Below are 12,399 nucleotides of genomic sequence, written 5' to 3' on the forward strand. Positions count from 1 at the left end.
CTGCAAACTGAGTGAATAGTAAGAATGTTAGCTGTTCTGAGAGGTGTATTAGGAGAAGTACTAGAAAAACCCCAACGTATCATGATAAGTGTCACAATAGTTGGCAAAGGAGCTGCCTTTTTCCTGGCACGTGCGATTGCATTCCAGATAAATTTAATAATGCAAAAATCATTGCAGTTAGTCTGCAAGACCCAAAGTAGATGGAGGAGGGGTTTTGTTATTTTGGAAGTCTTAAACGTGCCGAGCACATTATGAGGCAACCATTGGATCACAGATAATTGGTTCTTTTGCAAGGATCGCTGATAAACAACACGGTTTTTCCAGTTGTATTCACCGTGAAGGATAGTTGCAAACATCAAATGCCTGATATTGTCGAATGGTGAATCCTGAAGGTGTATCCCTTGGTTTGTAATGGGAATTTGAAGTACCTCGGAGATAATTTCCATAGTCAATTCACGCTCACATCCGTTTGTACGGACAAAGAATTGCCCGTTTTGGAAATAACCGTGTTTATAGAACAACAAGACCAATTCTCTGGAAAAAAAAATGCCTGCTTATGATGTAAAAGAGGGTACCATCCTCGACGTAAAATTTATGTGTCAAAAAATGGATGAAAAAGACCGTTTTGGAAATTTTCCATAAAATTTTGCTCGGGCACCAAAATTCGAGTGAGGGCCATTAAAGATGGAGTGGTAAAGAAAATTTTTAGTGGAAAAAGGGTGTCACAGCCCGAATTTCTAAACAATTAAAAAAAATGAATATTTGAAATATAAATATCTCAAACATCACTATATTCAATTGTCTAAAAACCTAGGCTATGACGGGATGGATACAACACATGTCAAAACCTAAAACCCACATCATAAATAATCTTAACAACAAAAATAATCTCCAAAATTCTCTTTATTACTTTATAAAAAAATCTATCTTCCGTCCCAATAAAACATTAAACCACTCTAAGAATAACAGGTCTTCAACATCGTATTTTCATGTCATATGAAAAGAAAACTACGTTATTACATACTTCCAAAAGATCAGACCTAATAAAATAACCTCCCGGACTGCTCCAGGCAAGAATCCAAATCTGCGCCCGGCGGTTTCTTTGCCTTCCACCTATGTTCCCAAGAACACACCCACGTTGCCCAAACAAAGCAAACATGGGTCAGCAAAATAGAATTTTCTGGTATGAGTAGACTAACCACATATAAACATTATCATACTTTAATTATCCAAACAATCACGTTATATTTTCCCATAACTTAATCATTCTTAGCTTGGAAGACAGGTAGTTCCGTCATTTCAACCGGCATAGTTTCTTCCCAAGCAAAACTTCCATTATATTAACTCATTCTAATAACTCGTTTTTAATATCTAAATCATTGAATTAAAACATACCGATATCCACTGCTGTATAAGGGTAGGACCGCGTCCCTGCACAAAATGTTATTAAGTCCTACCCTCCTGCAAAAGAAAGTTAGAACTTCTATATAACATATGTAGATATTATATTAGGTATTCAAAAGTAAACCCAAACACTTTCGATAATCAAAGAATACAACTAACCCACAAGGCCCGAATACCTTAGTTCCTCTCTCTGGGCGATCTAAACAATCGGTCATTCATGGCACATTCAATGAATACCGGGTCATTCATGGCACATTCAATGAATACCTATATATAACGCTAATGGGCCATTTATGGCACATTCAATAAATGCCCACCTAACATATGACATCAACAGTCATAAAACTCAATTCCAAAACTTGAGGCGTGGAGAGTTCTAAAAGAGGTGGTAAATTTGTTTACGCATTATTGCACTTTATTACATATATTATTTCAGAGAACGAAGGAATATCTTGATTTATGTATTCTTGGTTACGCGTTATTAATATACCGATGTCTAAGTGTCATAACGTTGCATATCATAAAAACTGAAATATCACATAGTAGTTAATACACATACACACGTATATATAACGGTCTTAACCTAAAGCCAAGCATGCTAATAGCCCTAGACCTATCCTAATAACCCAAATCATAATCCGAGTTAAAATGTCAAAATTGGGTTAACTGGTCAAAGTCAACCATAGTCAAAAGTCAACTCTGGTCAAAGTCAAAGTCGACCTGCCAAGGGTCAACAGCAGTCAACCAACCCCAAACTCCTCTAACCCAAAAGCCCAAAGCCAAAGGCCCAAAGTCTAATACAAAAATCCAAATATGAAAATCTAAACTAAAGCCCATGGCGAAGTTTAGGCCTAAGCCCAACTACAAACAAAAGCGCCTTTGTTCATCTCCTTCCTCCCTCACAGCGCCTCCACCACCACAACCACCACCGGCCATCACTCGCCACCCAATTTGAACCCAGCGGTTGGGTTCCTTGAGGAAACCCCTAAACACCAATACCAACAATTCGCGATTTCCTCATACTGCAAAAATCGCGATCTACGGCCATTAATGGCTGCTCCGAGCTTCACCTGCACCACTGTAACCTCCAACCACCACCAATCGGTTTCCACTTTTAATCTCCACCAAAAAACCTAACTTTAATCAAATCCCAAACATCCTCACTCCTTACCAATAGGTCTCAACACCATTACATCCCTGTTTAAAGCTTCAACAGCGCCTTTCCCTCACTCTACAGCACTCACACACCCAATCAATCCTTAATAACCCATAACCAACCAACAATCAACACATTAAATGTAATAAAACTTAAGCAGTATGCATGGACAATTTCTAAGAGGTTGGCGCCTCCATTGACGACCCCTCCAAGCTTCGACAGAACCCAAAAACATCAATTCCCATACCCACACTTTTACAATCACAACCAAACATTATTCAATCACACCACAACAATCAAAGATCAACTACAACAGAATAGTTCAACCAAAACAAAAACAGGACGATTCTTAGGCTAGCGCCGCCATTATCGGGCCCAATAAGCTTCGACAGTTAAATTCCACTTTCCGAGTTTCAACAGAGTTTAACCAGTTTTAATAACGACAGTTTAACAAGTTTTCACAACGACAAGACGAATAATAATGACAGAAAGAGCATAAACCAAGAGTGGAATCTGTGAACAGTAAATTAGACGTGAATAGAAAAACTAATCTACTCACCTACAGCGCTCTCCGATTATCAGCCAGCTACAAGAAAAAACTTCCTTTTCTTCTTTCAGAAAAATTCCGTTTTTCTGTCTAAAACTCTCGCTGTGTTTTTCCCCAAAAACTCTATGTGAGAAAACTTCCCGAAAAACAAGGACAACCCTTATCTATTACTTACGGGACTTTTATCCTTAACTGATAGTTATCATCTATCCATTATCTATTTTCATTATTATTATTATTATTTATTATTATTATTATTATTTTTTATACTAGGAAAACAAAAGAAAAAGTTGGGGTGTTATAATATACACACCTTAAAAGGATCTCGTCCCGAGATTCAAGGTAAAGTGTAGATTAACCAAACAAACAGTACGTCAACCAATAAAAATGAGACATACGTGTATACGCAAGTATACACACCTTAAAAGGAATAAACATAATTAGTTTTCTTCAATTGCCAACACTTAATTAAAATCATTCTTTCACAGTTCAAAAAATTCATATCATCAATGACTTATACTATGTCGACTATCACATAGGATCAAACACCTACAATGTGATGCTTGCACACTGGCTCCCACACCAACGATATGCAAGTATACACTAGTTCACACACCAACGATGCATACTAACTCTCTACCATCACATAGGATCAAACACCAACAATGTGTGGTATGCACACTGGATCACACTCCAACGGTGTACATGTATACACTGGATCAAACTCCAACGATGCATACAGAGAGATGTTATGTATATTGGATCACACACCAACGATATACATAACTTGGACAGTATATAAAAATTCAAATCCAACCTTTATCAAAAGGGTTTCTTTATTCCTTGGATAATTCCAATTTACTCAAATATGAAATTTTAAAATAACAATTTCTTCTTTAACCAATACTTACTTAAAATCGAAACTCTGTTATGAAAACAACACTATAACATGCTGAACAATTTCAATTATAAATTTCATAAGAAACTAACTATTAAAACAACCAGCATTTTATTTTCATAATCATACGATAATTTCTTACATGCTAAGTACAAATAAAGGAACTAGTAAACAACAAATTCAAACATACCTAACATTAACCAGTGCAGTTCTTAGCATAGTGTCCCAGCTGTCCACATTTATAACACTTGCCTACTAGTTCATTTGGTTTAGAACATCTTCGAATAGTATGCCCAACTTCCCCGCAGTTCAAACAATCACCATCAAATCTCTTTAGCGAAGCACTCGCATCCTTATTCACATGCTTACTTGTTTGCCTATTATATGGGTGATGCCGACTTTTTCTCTGCCCTTGACGTGACTGACTACAAATAAGGTGTAAGCTGGCTTATTTTGGGACATTCTCTTTAATCTTCTCATCTCTGGGTTTATTATCCAATTGTTCATATCTTAATGCCAAATCTAACACGTGATCAAAAGTTTCTGAATCAAAGGGTATCAAATAACTCGATAGATATGGCTCTAGTCCACGGATGAACTTCTGGTTCTTCTTTACTTGGGTATCCACTAGATAAGGAGCATACCTCGATAGTTCATTGAACTTAGTCACGTACTCTGTAACAGTTTTCCCTCCTTGGGTCAGATTAAAGAATTCCTCAGTTAATTGCTCCTTAACAGCATTAGGAACAAACATTCCCTCAAATCTTACCTGGAAATCCTCCCAAGTCATAGTTCCCACATCCACATTATCCTTGATAGACCTCCACCAAAATAAAGTGACCCTCCAACTGGGTGAGAAGCCAACTCCATACGCACCTCAGTGAGTTGCATCTTAGGAAACACGGACTCACACATAGTAACCCATTTCTCAACATCAATGGCCCCTTTCTCTCCCTTGAACTTCTGGCCTCCTAAAGTAACAAAATCCTTGTTTCTCCTAGCAAAAGGATCTCCTAGATTAGCATGTTGACCCCTTTGAATAGTTTGCACCAACTGAGTTAATATTGATCCCAAATCAGCAGATATGGTATTACTTCCAGTACCAGTAATGTCATTTTCATCGCTAGCCATCACCTTAAAACAAAACGGACTTCTATTAGTACTCCAAACATCTTAAACTCAAACACACCCAATCACCACATTCCGAGGATCACCTAGACCTTCCCAATCTAGGCTAACCTAAGCTATGATACCAAAAATATCACAGCCCGAATTTCTAAACAATTAAAAAAATGAATATTTGAAATATAAATATCTCAAACATCACTATATTCAATTGTCTAAAAACCCAGGCTATGACGGGGTGGATACAACACATGTCAAAACCTAAAACCCACATCATAAAGAATCTTAACAACAAAAATAATCTCCAAAATTCTCTTTATTACTTTATTACTCCAAAATTCTCCAAAAATAATATACTATTTGACAAGGCGGAAATTTTGGAGAATGTAGGAATTAACAGACGTCCCAGGTTCGAAAATAAAATGCAACACGTAAAAAAATTATCCAACATAAATAATATACAAGAACGGTAAAAATAAACTATCTACTGAGAATCCTCGGGGGCTGCAAGAGAATCCTCAGGGACTGCAGAAGAAGAACCAGGAGTCCTACGACGTCATGCAAGATGAGCTCCTATGGAGGCTAACTGCTCCTAGATATCTCCCAGAGTATCCAACACCTGGGCCTGAAACTGATGCTGGTTTGCCATGAACATTCACTGGAACTTGTTCTGGCGAGTAGTCATTTGGTCCTGAAATGCATTCATGGAAGCTCGCATTTCCTGCTAAAATTCGCCCATGTTGTATGTCAGCGCCCCGTGGTGAGTGGTCATATCCGTCCTTAACTCGCCCAAGGCATGTTTCATCGATACCTGGCGAGTGTGCATGTCTCTCATGCCATTGTTCATAGCACGTAAGGCATCCACAGGGTGACTCATCTTACTTATAGTAGTCTCATCAAAGTAGGGTGGGTGAGATGGGCCTACGTTAGCGTGCTCAGCAGCCATTGGTGATGTGGGTTCCCAAAGGGTCAGTATGCATTTCTTAAAGACAAGCATATTCTCATATAGTGGAATAGGGAGTAGCGGGGTGGCAGACAGGAAACCCAAATTAATCATAACTTGAGTTACAAGAACGGCAAGAGGGGCTGACCTAAGAGTGACATGCGTAATAATATCGAAAAGAAAGGTAACTATGAAGAACTTACCCTTGCGCTCCTGGAGGATCCAGAGAAGGTGGAGGAAGGTCTTGTTGATATCCGAGGGCTTCGAGGTGCCAATGACGTTCAGTCCCAACCATTGAGTCACAACCAGCTGGTTCCATCGCACCGAGCGCTGATACGCGCATTTCCCATCTATGTTGTACTCTCCCTCTATTAGCATGTCGAGCATTAGGTCGTAAGTCTGTGGGTACACGGACTGCTGCTGAGTCAGCACATGGTCGACCAGAGGAATGCCCGTGATCCCGAAGATCAGAACGGGTGTAACTTCGTGGCGCACACCGTCGACAGAAACCCAAAAATGGTCGCCATTAAAGCTCCCATTGCCGTAAAATGTCATCACCAAATCCCTAGAATAAAGCCCGCCATTAGCATATAACAAGTACTCCCATCCTCTAGAGTGAATTTCATTATCAAAGAATGGAGCAAACATCCTATTTTCGAATAAATTTTCAAAAAGTTTCTCCACACAAATTCGTCTGTTTCCGGCCAATACTGATCTTAGGGAGAGGCTGGCTATTGATTTATGATGAGGGGGAGAAATGGGACTTGCTGACGGAAGGAATTGAATCGAGCTGTAGGGTATCGTAGCGCGAGGAGACCGGATAAAAAATGGGCCTGTCTCGTGCGAGACTGAATCGAGAGGGGACAAGATCCAGATATTGGGGAAGACGAAGTGTGTGATGGTGACGCGTGTGGTCGGGTTTGTCGGGTTTAAATAGCCCGAGAATTTGAGATTTGGTTGGGCCAAAAAAATTTCCCAAGCCCAAATCAAGCCTAAAGCCCGATTTAAGCCTAACAAATCTAAATGCTCACTCACGACTCGTTTGGACTCCGAATTGGATGAATGAGATATTGAAATGATCGACACGAAAAATGCCATCCAATTATATGAGTCATTCTCAAAGGTCACAAGAGTTTTGAAAAGAAAGGAGGGGTGTTTTATTTATAAACAATGGAGATTATGTGAAAAATATTGAATGTCCAGAAGAGTCAACATCTAAATTCATAGACAACTGTCATATCGGCTCTGGAGTGAACCAAATCCAGCCAAACTGTGGCTTTACTTTTATGTATTATAGGGTTAGGGGCAGGACGATACCATCCTGTACCGTGCGCGCTACAGTCTAATAATATTGCCCTTATTACATACGGCTATCCTCAAACCGCCCCAAAGGGAACTCAAAGTAACCAATTCTAGGGGTTGGTCTAGTGGAACCATTGCCCATTTGTGTTCCAAGTATGCAACATCCGAGGTTGAACACGAATCTCTATGTGTACAACTTAAAGCACGGGGAATTTGCTTATAAAAGGCAACAATATACATATATCTACAAGGTGAGTCTTTTAACGTCAGATCCTCAAGACGAATCGAGTCTTTTATTGTCAGATTCTCAAGATGTTTGTGAGTCTTTTAACGTTAGATTCTCAAGACGATTCCCAACCCGTGGGAGAAACGGCGCGGCGGCGAAGATTATTCTGCGCAGCTAGTGTCAGACAAAAGTATACCTTAAACTGGCTAATATCGGATAGGAAGTCAAGACCTGGACAAAAGGGTGTTTGGCAATGCATATATCATCCCATCTTTCGCGCACGTCATTTACGAGCAAAGGTACTATGACCATTCCCTATTTGTGATGAGTGAGACTTACACCAAATGATTAGCTAAAGTTCGCGAGGTAGAGAATAGAAAAGGGAAGAGAAGGAAGGAAGTGAAATTTCAGGTACCCATCGTTTACCGACAAGCACGTTTGCTCGTGTTGCAGAAGACATTTATACTCAGTTCTGAAATAGAGTTTCCGTGGACTAAGGTTCCGACGCTTGCAACCACATACTTCAAAGAACTTTTGAGATCATAAAATAGAAGATGGCCCGGCTACCAAAATGGCATACCCTCTATAGAAACAAGATTGAGTACACCAAACGAAACATCTAGTCTACGTAGATCGGATCCTGAAGAAGAGTCTGTTCAACATCTGGGGAGCATAATTCGTGGTAATGTTTTAGGCGTTGTCCATTAACTTGAAATTCGCTATTATCTTGTGGATTAAGCAAAGAGATTACCCCATAATGTGTCACATCTGACACAATGAAAGGACCAGACCATCGTGTTTTCAATTTACCAGGAAAAATGTGTAATATAGAGTTGTACAGTAAAACCTTTTGGCCAATTTTAAAATCCTTACACAAAATGTGCTTGCCGTGCACTATTTTCATATTAGCTTTATAGGATTTCGAGAGATCATAAGCATCACTCTGAATCTCATCAAGCTCATTTAATTGCAGTTTTCGCTTCTCGCCTGCCTTGTTGATATTGTAATTGAGGCTTTTGATGGCCCAAAGGGCACGATGCTCAAGTTCAACTAGCAAATGACAAGGTTTTCTAAAAACAATGCGGTAAAGAAACATCCCTATAGGTGTCTTAAATGTTGTTCGGTATGCCCACAAGGCATCCGATAAGCGGAGAGACCAATCTTTTCTTGATGGATTGATAGTTTTCTCTAGAATGGACTTTCTCTCTCTGTTAGAGACTTCCACTTGGCCACTCGTTTGTGGGTGATATGGAGTAGCAACTTTGTGAGTAACTCCATATTTCTTCATTAAAAACCCAAAAATTTTATTACAAAAATGTGTATCCTCATCACTGATGATAGCTTTGGGGACACCAAAACGAGAGAAAATGTTTTCCTTTACAAATTTCACGACAGTCTTATGGTCATTTGAGCGACATGCGAGTGCCTCAATCCATTTGGACACATAGTCCACAGCGACTAGAATGTAAAGAAAACCTTGAGAAATAGGGAAAGGTCCCATAAAATCAATGCCCCAAACATCAAAAATTTCCACAATTAAAATAGGATTTAGGGGCATCATATTGCGTTTGGTAATTCAACCTAGGTGCTGACAACGAATGCAAGCAATGCAATGTTCGTGTGCATCGCGAAAAAGGGTAGGCCAGTAAAAACCACATTGTAACACCTTGGTTGTAGTTTTCTTTCCATTGAAATGACCTCTGCAAGATTGTTCATGGCAAAAGGATAATACGTCGGTGTGCTCCCAGTCGGGAATGCAGCGACGAATGAGTTGGTCAGAACAATACTTAAAGAGGTAGGGGTCATCCCAGAAATAATACTTTACAGTGGATAAGAACTTTTTATGATCAAGACGTGACCAAGAGGAAGGAACTTCCTCAGTAACTAGGTAGTTAACGATATCCGCGTACCATGGAGATGAGAAAATAGAGTACAAATATTTGTCTGGGAAGGAATCATAGATGGCTTCAGAATCAGTATCACCAACCAGCCTTGATAAATGGTCGGCCACGACATTTTCGGTTCCTTTCTTGTCTTTGATTTCCAGGGTGAATTCTTGCAAGAGAAGGATCTAGCGGAACAATCGCTGTTTCGCGTCCTTTTTTGCGAGTAAGTATCGAAGTGCGGCATGGTTAGCATATACGATAGTGGATGATCCAACTAGGTAAGGGCAAAACTTATCGAAGACAACAGCTAGAAACTCTTTTTTAGTTGTTGTGTAATTACGTTGAGCGTCATTAAGAGTTTTACTAGCGTAATAAATGACAATGGGTTTGTCATCACGTCGTTGGCCTAGTACGGCGCCAATAGCAAAGTTGCTAGCATCACACATCAGTTCGAATGGTTGAGACCAATCAGGGGGTTGAATGATAGGAGCGGTAGTCAGAGCGGTTTTTATTGTATCAAAACCTTGTTTGCAATCAAAATTGAAGTCGAATACCGCATCCTTGAGCAGGAGATTTGTTAAGGATCGCGCAACTTTAGAAAAATCCTGAATGAATCACCTGTAAAACCCAGCGTGGCCTAAAAAGGCACGGATATCACGAACTGTACGTGGGAAAGGTAGAGAAGCAATTTTAACAATTTTAGCTTTATCAACCTCTATCCTGTCTTTCGAAACAATATGACCTAGAACAAGTCATTTGGTAACCATGAAATGACACTTCTCCCAGTTAAGTACCATATTTTTCTCTTCGCAACGCGTTAACACTTTAGAAAGGTTGGATAGGCAATCGTCAAAGGAATTTCCATAAATGGAAAAGTCGTCCATGAAGACTTCCATATAATATTCTACCATATCACTGAAAATGTGAAGCATGCAGCGTTGGAAGGTGCCTGGGGCATTGCAAAGACCAAAAGGCATTCGTCTGTATGCAAAGGTTCCAAAGGGACATGTGAAGGTTGTTTTTTTTTTATCGGCGGGATCGATGACAATTTGGAAATAGCTGGAATAGCCATCAAGAAAACAGTAGTAAGCATGACCAGCTAAACGTTCTAGCATTTGGTCAATGAATGGGAGAGAAAAGTGATCTTTACGTGTTCTGGCATTAAGTTTGTGATAGTCAATGCAATTTCTCTATTTTAATGGAATGCGAGTGGAGATGCATTCACCATTTTCATTTTGCACAACTTGAATGCCAGACTTTTTGGGAACAACGTGGATAGGACTAACCCAGTCACTATCAGAGATAGGGTATATCACTACAACATAAATGACATTTCCCATCACTTAAACAGTGATGTAAAAAATATAAGACATCACTTTTGATAGTGTTGTGAATGGTGGCGACGTGAAAAGTCAGGGTTTTCCACATCACTTTTTAAACGATGTCCACAAGTGATGATACTTCACATCACTTTTTAATTGATGTCCACAAGTGATGTTATAACTTTGCAACACTTTTTAATCGATGTCCACAAGTGATGTTATAACGTTTAACATCACTTTTCATTCAGATTCCAAATTACTTGTAAAGTGATGTGAAATAACTCTATAAATCACTTTAAAAGTGATGTCCCATTTATCAAAAGAATAAAAAATATATATATATATAATAATAAATAAACAAAATTGCCAATATCATCCCAATATAATACCATTTTTTTGGTCATATATCATCAAATAAAAATGAAATGTATCTTTAAATCACATTTAAACAGTTATGAGGTAAACCTTAAAATAACCAAATCCAAATAACCACAAGTAAACCTTAAAACATGAAAGTTGGAAACATAAGTGTGTAGAGCAATCAACAGAGTGTCAAAATCATAATAAGAACATATCACATGACAGCCAAAAGTACGATGGGAAAACCCCAACTTGATAATTAACACCTTATAGCTTGTCCTCAAATTCGGAGAGAGGTGTCATTTGCTCCTTCAAGCCCTTCCTCCTACGAATATCAGACACAAGGGTTGCTGCTTGCGACCCAACCTCCAAAGGATCTGAGGACATCATGTCCCAGTGATCAAACACACACTGTGGGAAGGCCTGTCCGGATGTTGCAGCTCTAAGTTGACCGGAGAACCCAAATGACTCAATGACTAGCAAGTATGCTTTGATGTTATATAATGGAGTACCTGGCCTCTGCATCTCCTCAAAGACATGCCCACGTTTCTTATTCAAAACACCATAAATGTCACCAAGTGCCTGTTCTGGGGCCTGAATCTCGACCATGTAAACAGGCTCCAACAACCTTGTCTTGGTAGTAATCTGTGAAGCATAGATGACTGTCCTTGCAGTTGGAATGACCTGACCACCACCTCTGTGAATGGCATCAGCATGGAGCACGACATCATATACCTCAAAGCAAATACCCCTCATGTTCATTTTACTGGGCAATAAATATTACTGCAGAGTCAACCAAAGCATTTTATTTTGCAAGAACTAGCAGTATTTTCAAATTAAAAAATATGTACAAAAATGAAGTAGCAGAATCCAGAAACGTCAAATCATTTCCCAAGTCGTAGCATTTCAAGTACCAAATCATCCAGAACAATGTATTCGCACTCTTACAAGTTGTCAAAAATTAAAAGTGCTATGAAGATACATAATAATACCTCTGTTTCATAGGCATTCTAGCATTGTAAACTGAAATCCATTGGTTAGCCGGAACCCCTCAACGGACCTTTTTTGGTTGTCCATCATCTTCTTCCTCAACAATCAATCTACCCTGCTTTTAACCAACTTGATATATAATCTGCAAAGTTTTCATGTAAGTTACAAATGGAAATCTAGAAAAGTTATGTACTTGTACAAAACCACATATAAGTAGAATCCAACCTTTTGAGCACCATC

The 12,399-nt window shown here is 39.1% G+C and overlaps 1 pseudogene; it reads right to left on the reverse strand.

Moving 5' to 3' along the window:
- Positions 1-11,436: 11,436 nt before the first annotated feature.
- On the reverse strand, positions 11,437-11,931 carry LOC147515442 (elongation factor 2 pseudogene; annotated as a pseudogene).
- Between the last annotated feature and the right edge of the window lie 468 nt (positions 11,932-12,399).

Source organism: Coptis chinensis, chromosome 2 (genome assembly GCF_015680905.1).
Source record: "Coptis chinensis isolate HL-2020 chromosome 2, ASM1568090v1, whole genome shotgun sequence".
Taxonomy (NCBI): domain Eukaryota; kingdom Viridiplantae; phylum Streptophyta; class Magnoliopsida; order Ranunculales; family Ranunculaceae; genus Coptis; species Coptis chinensis.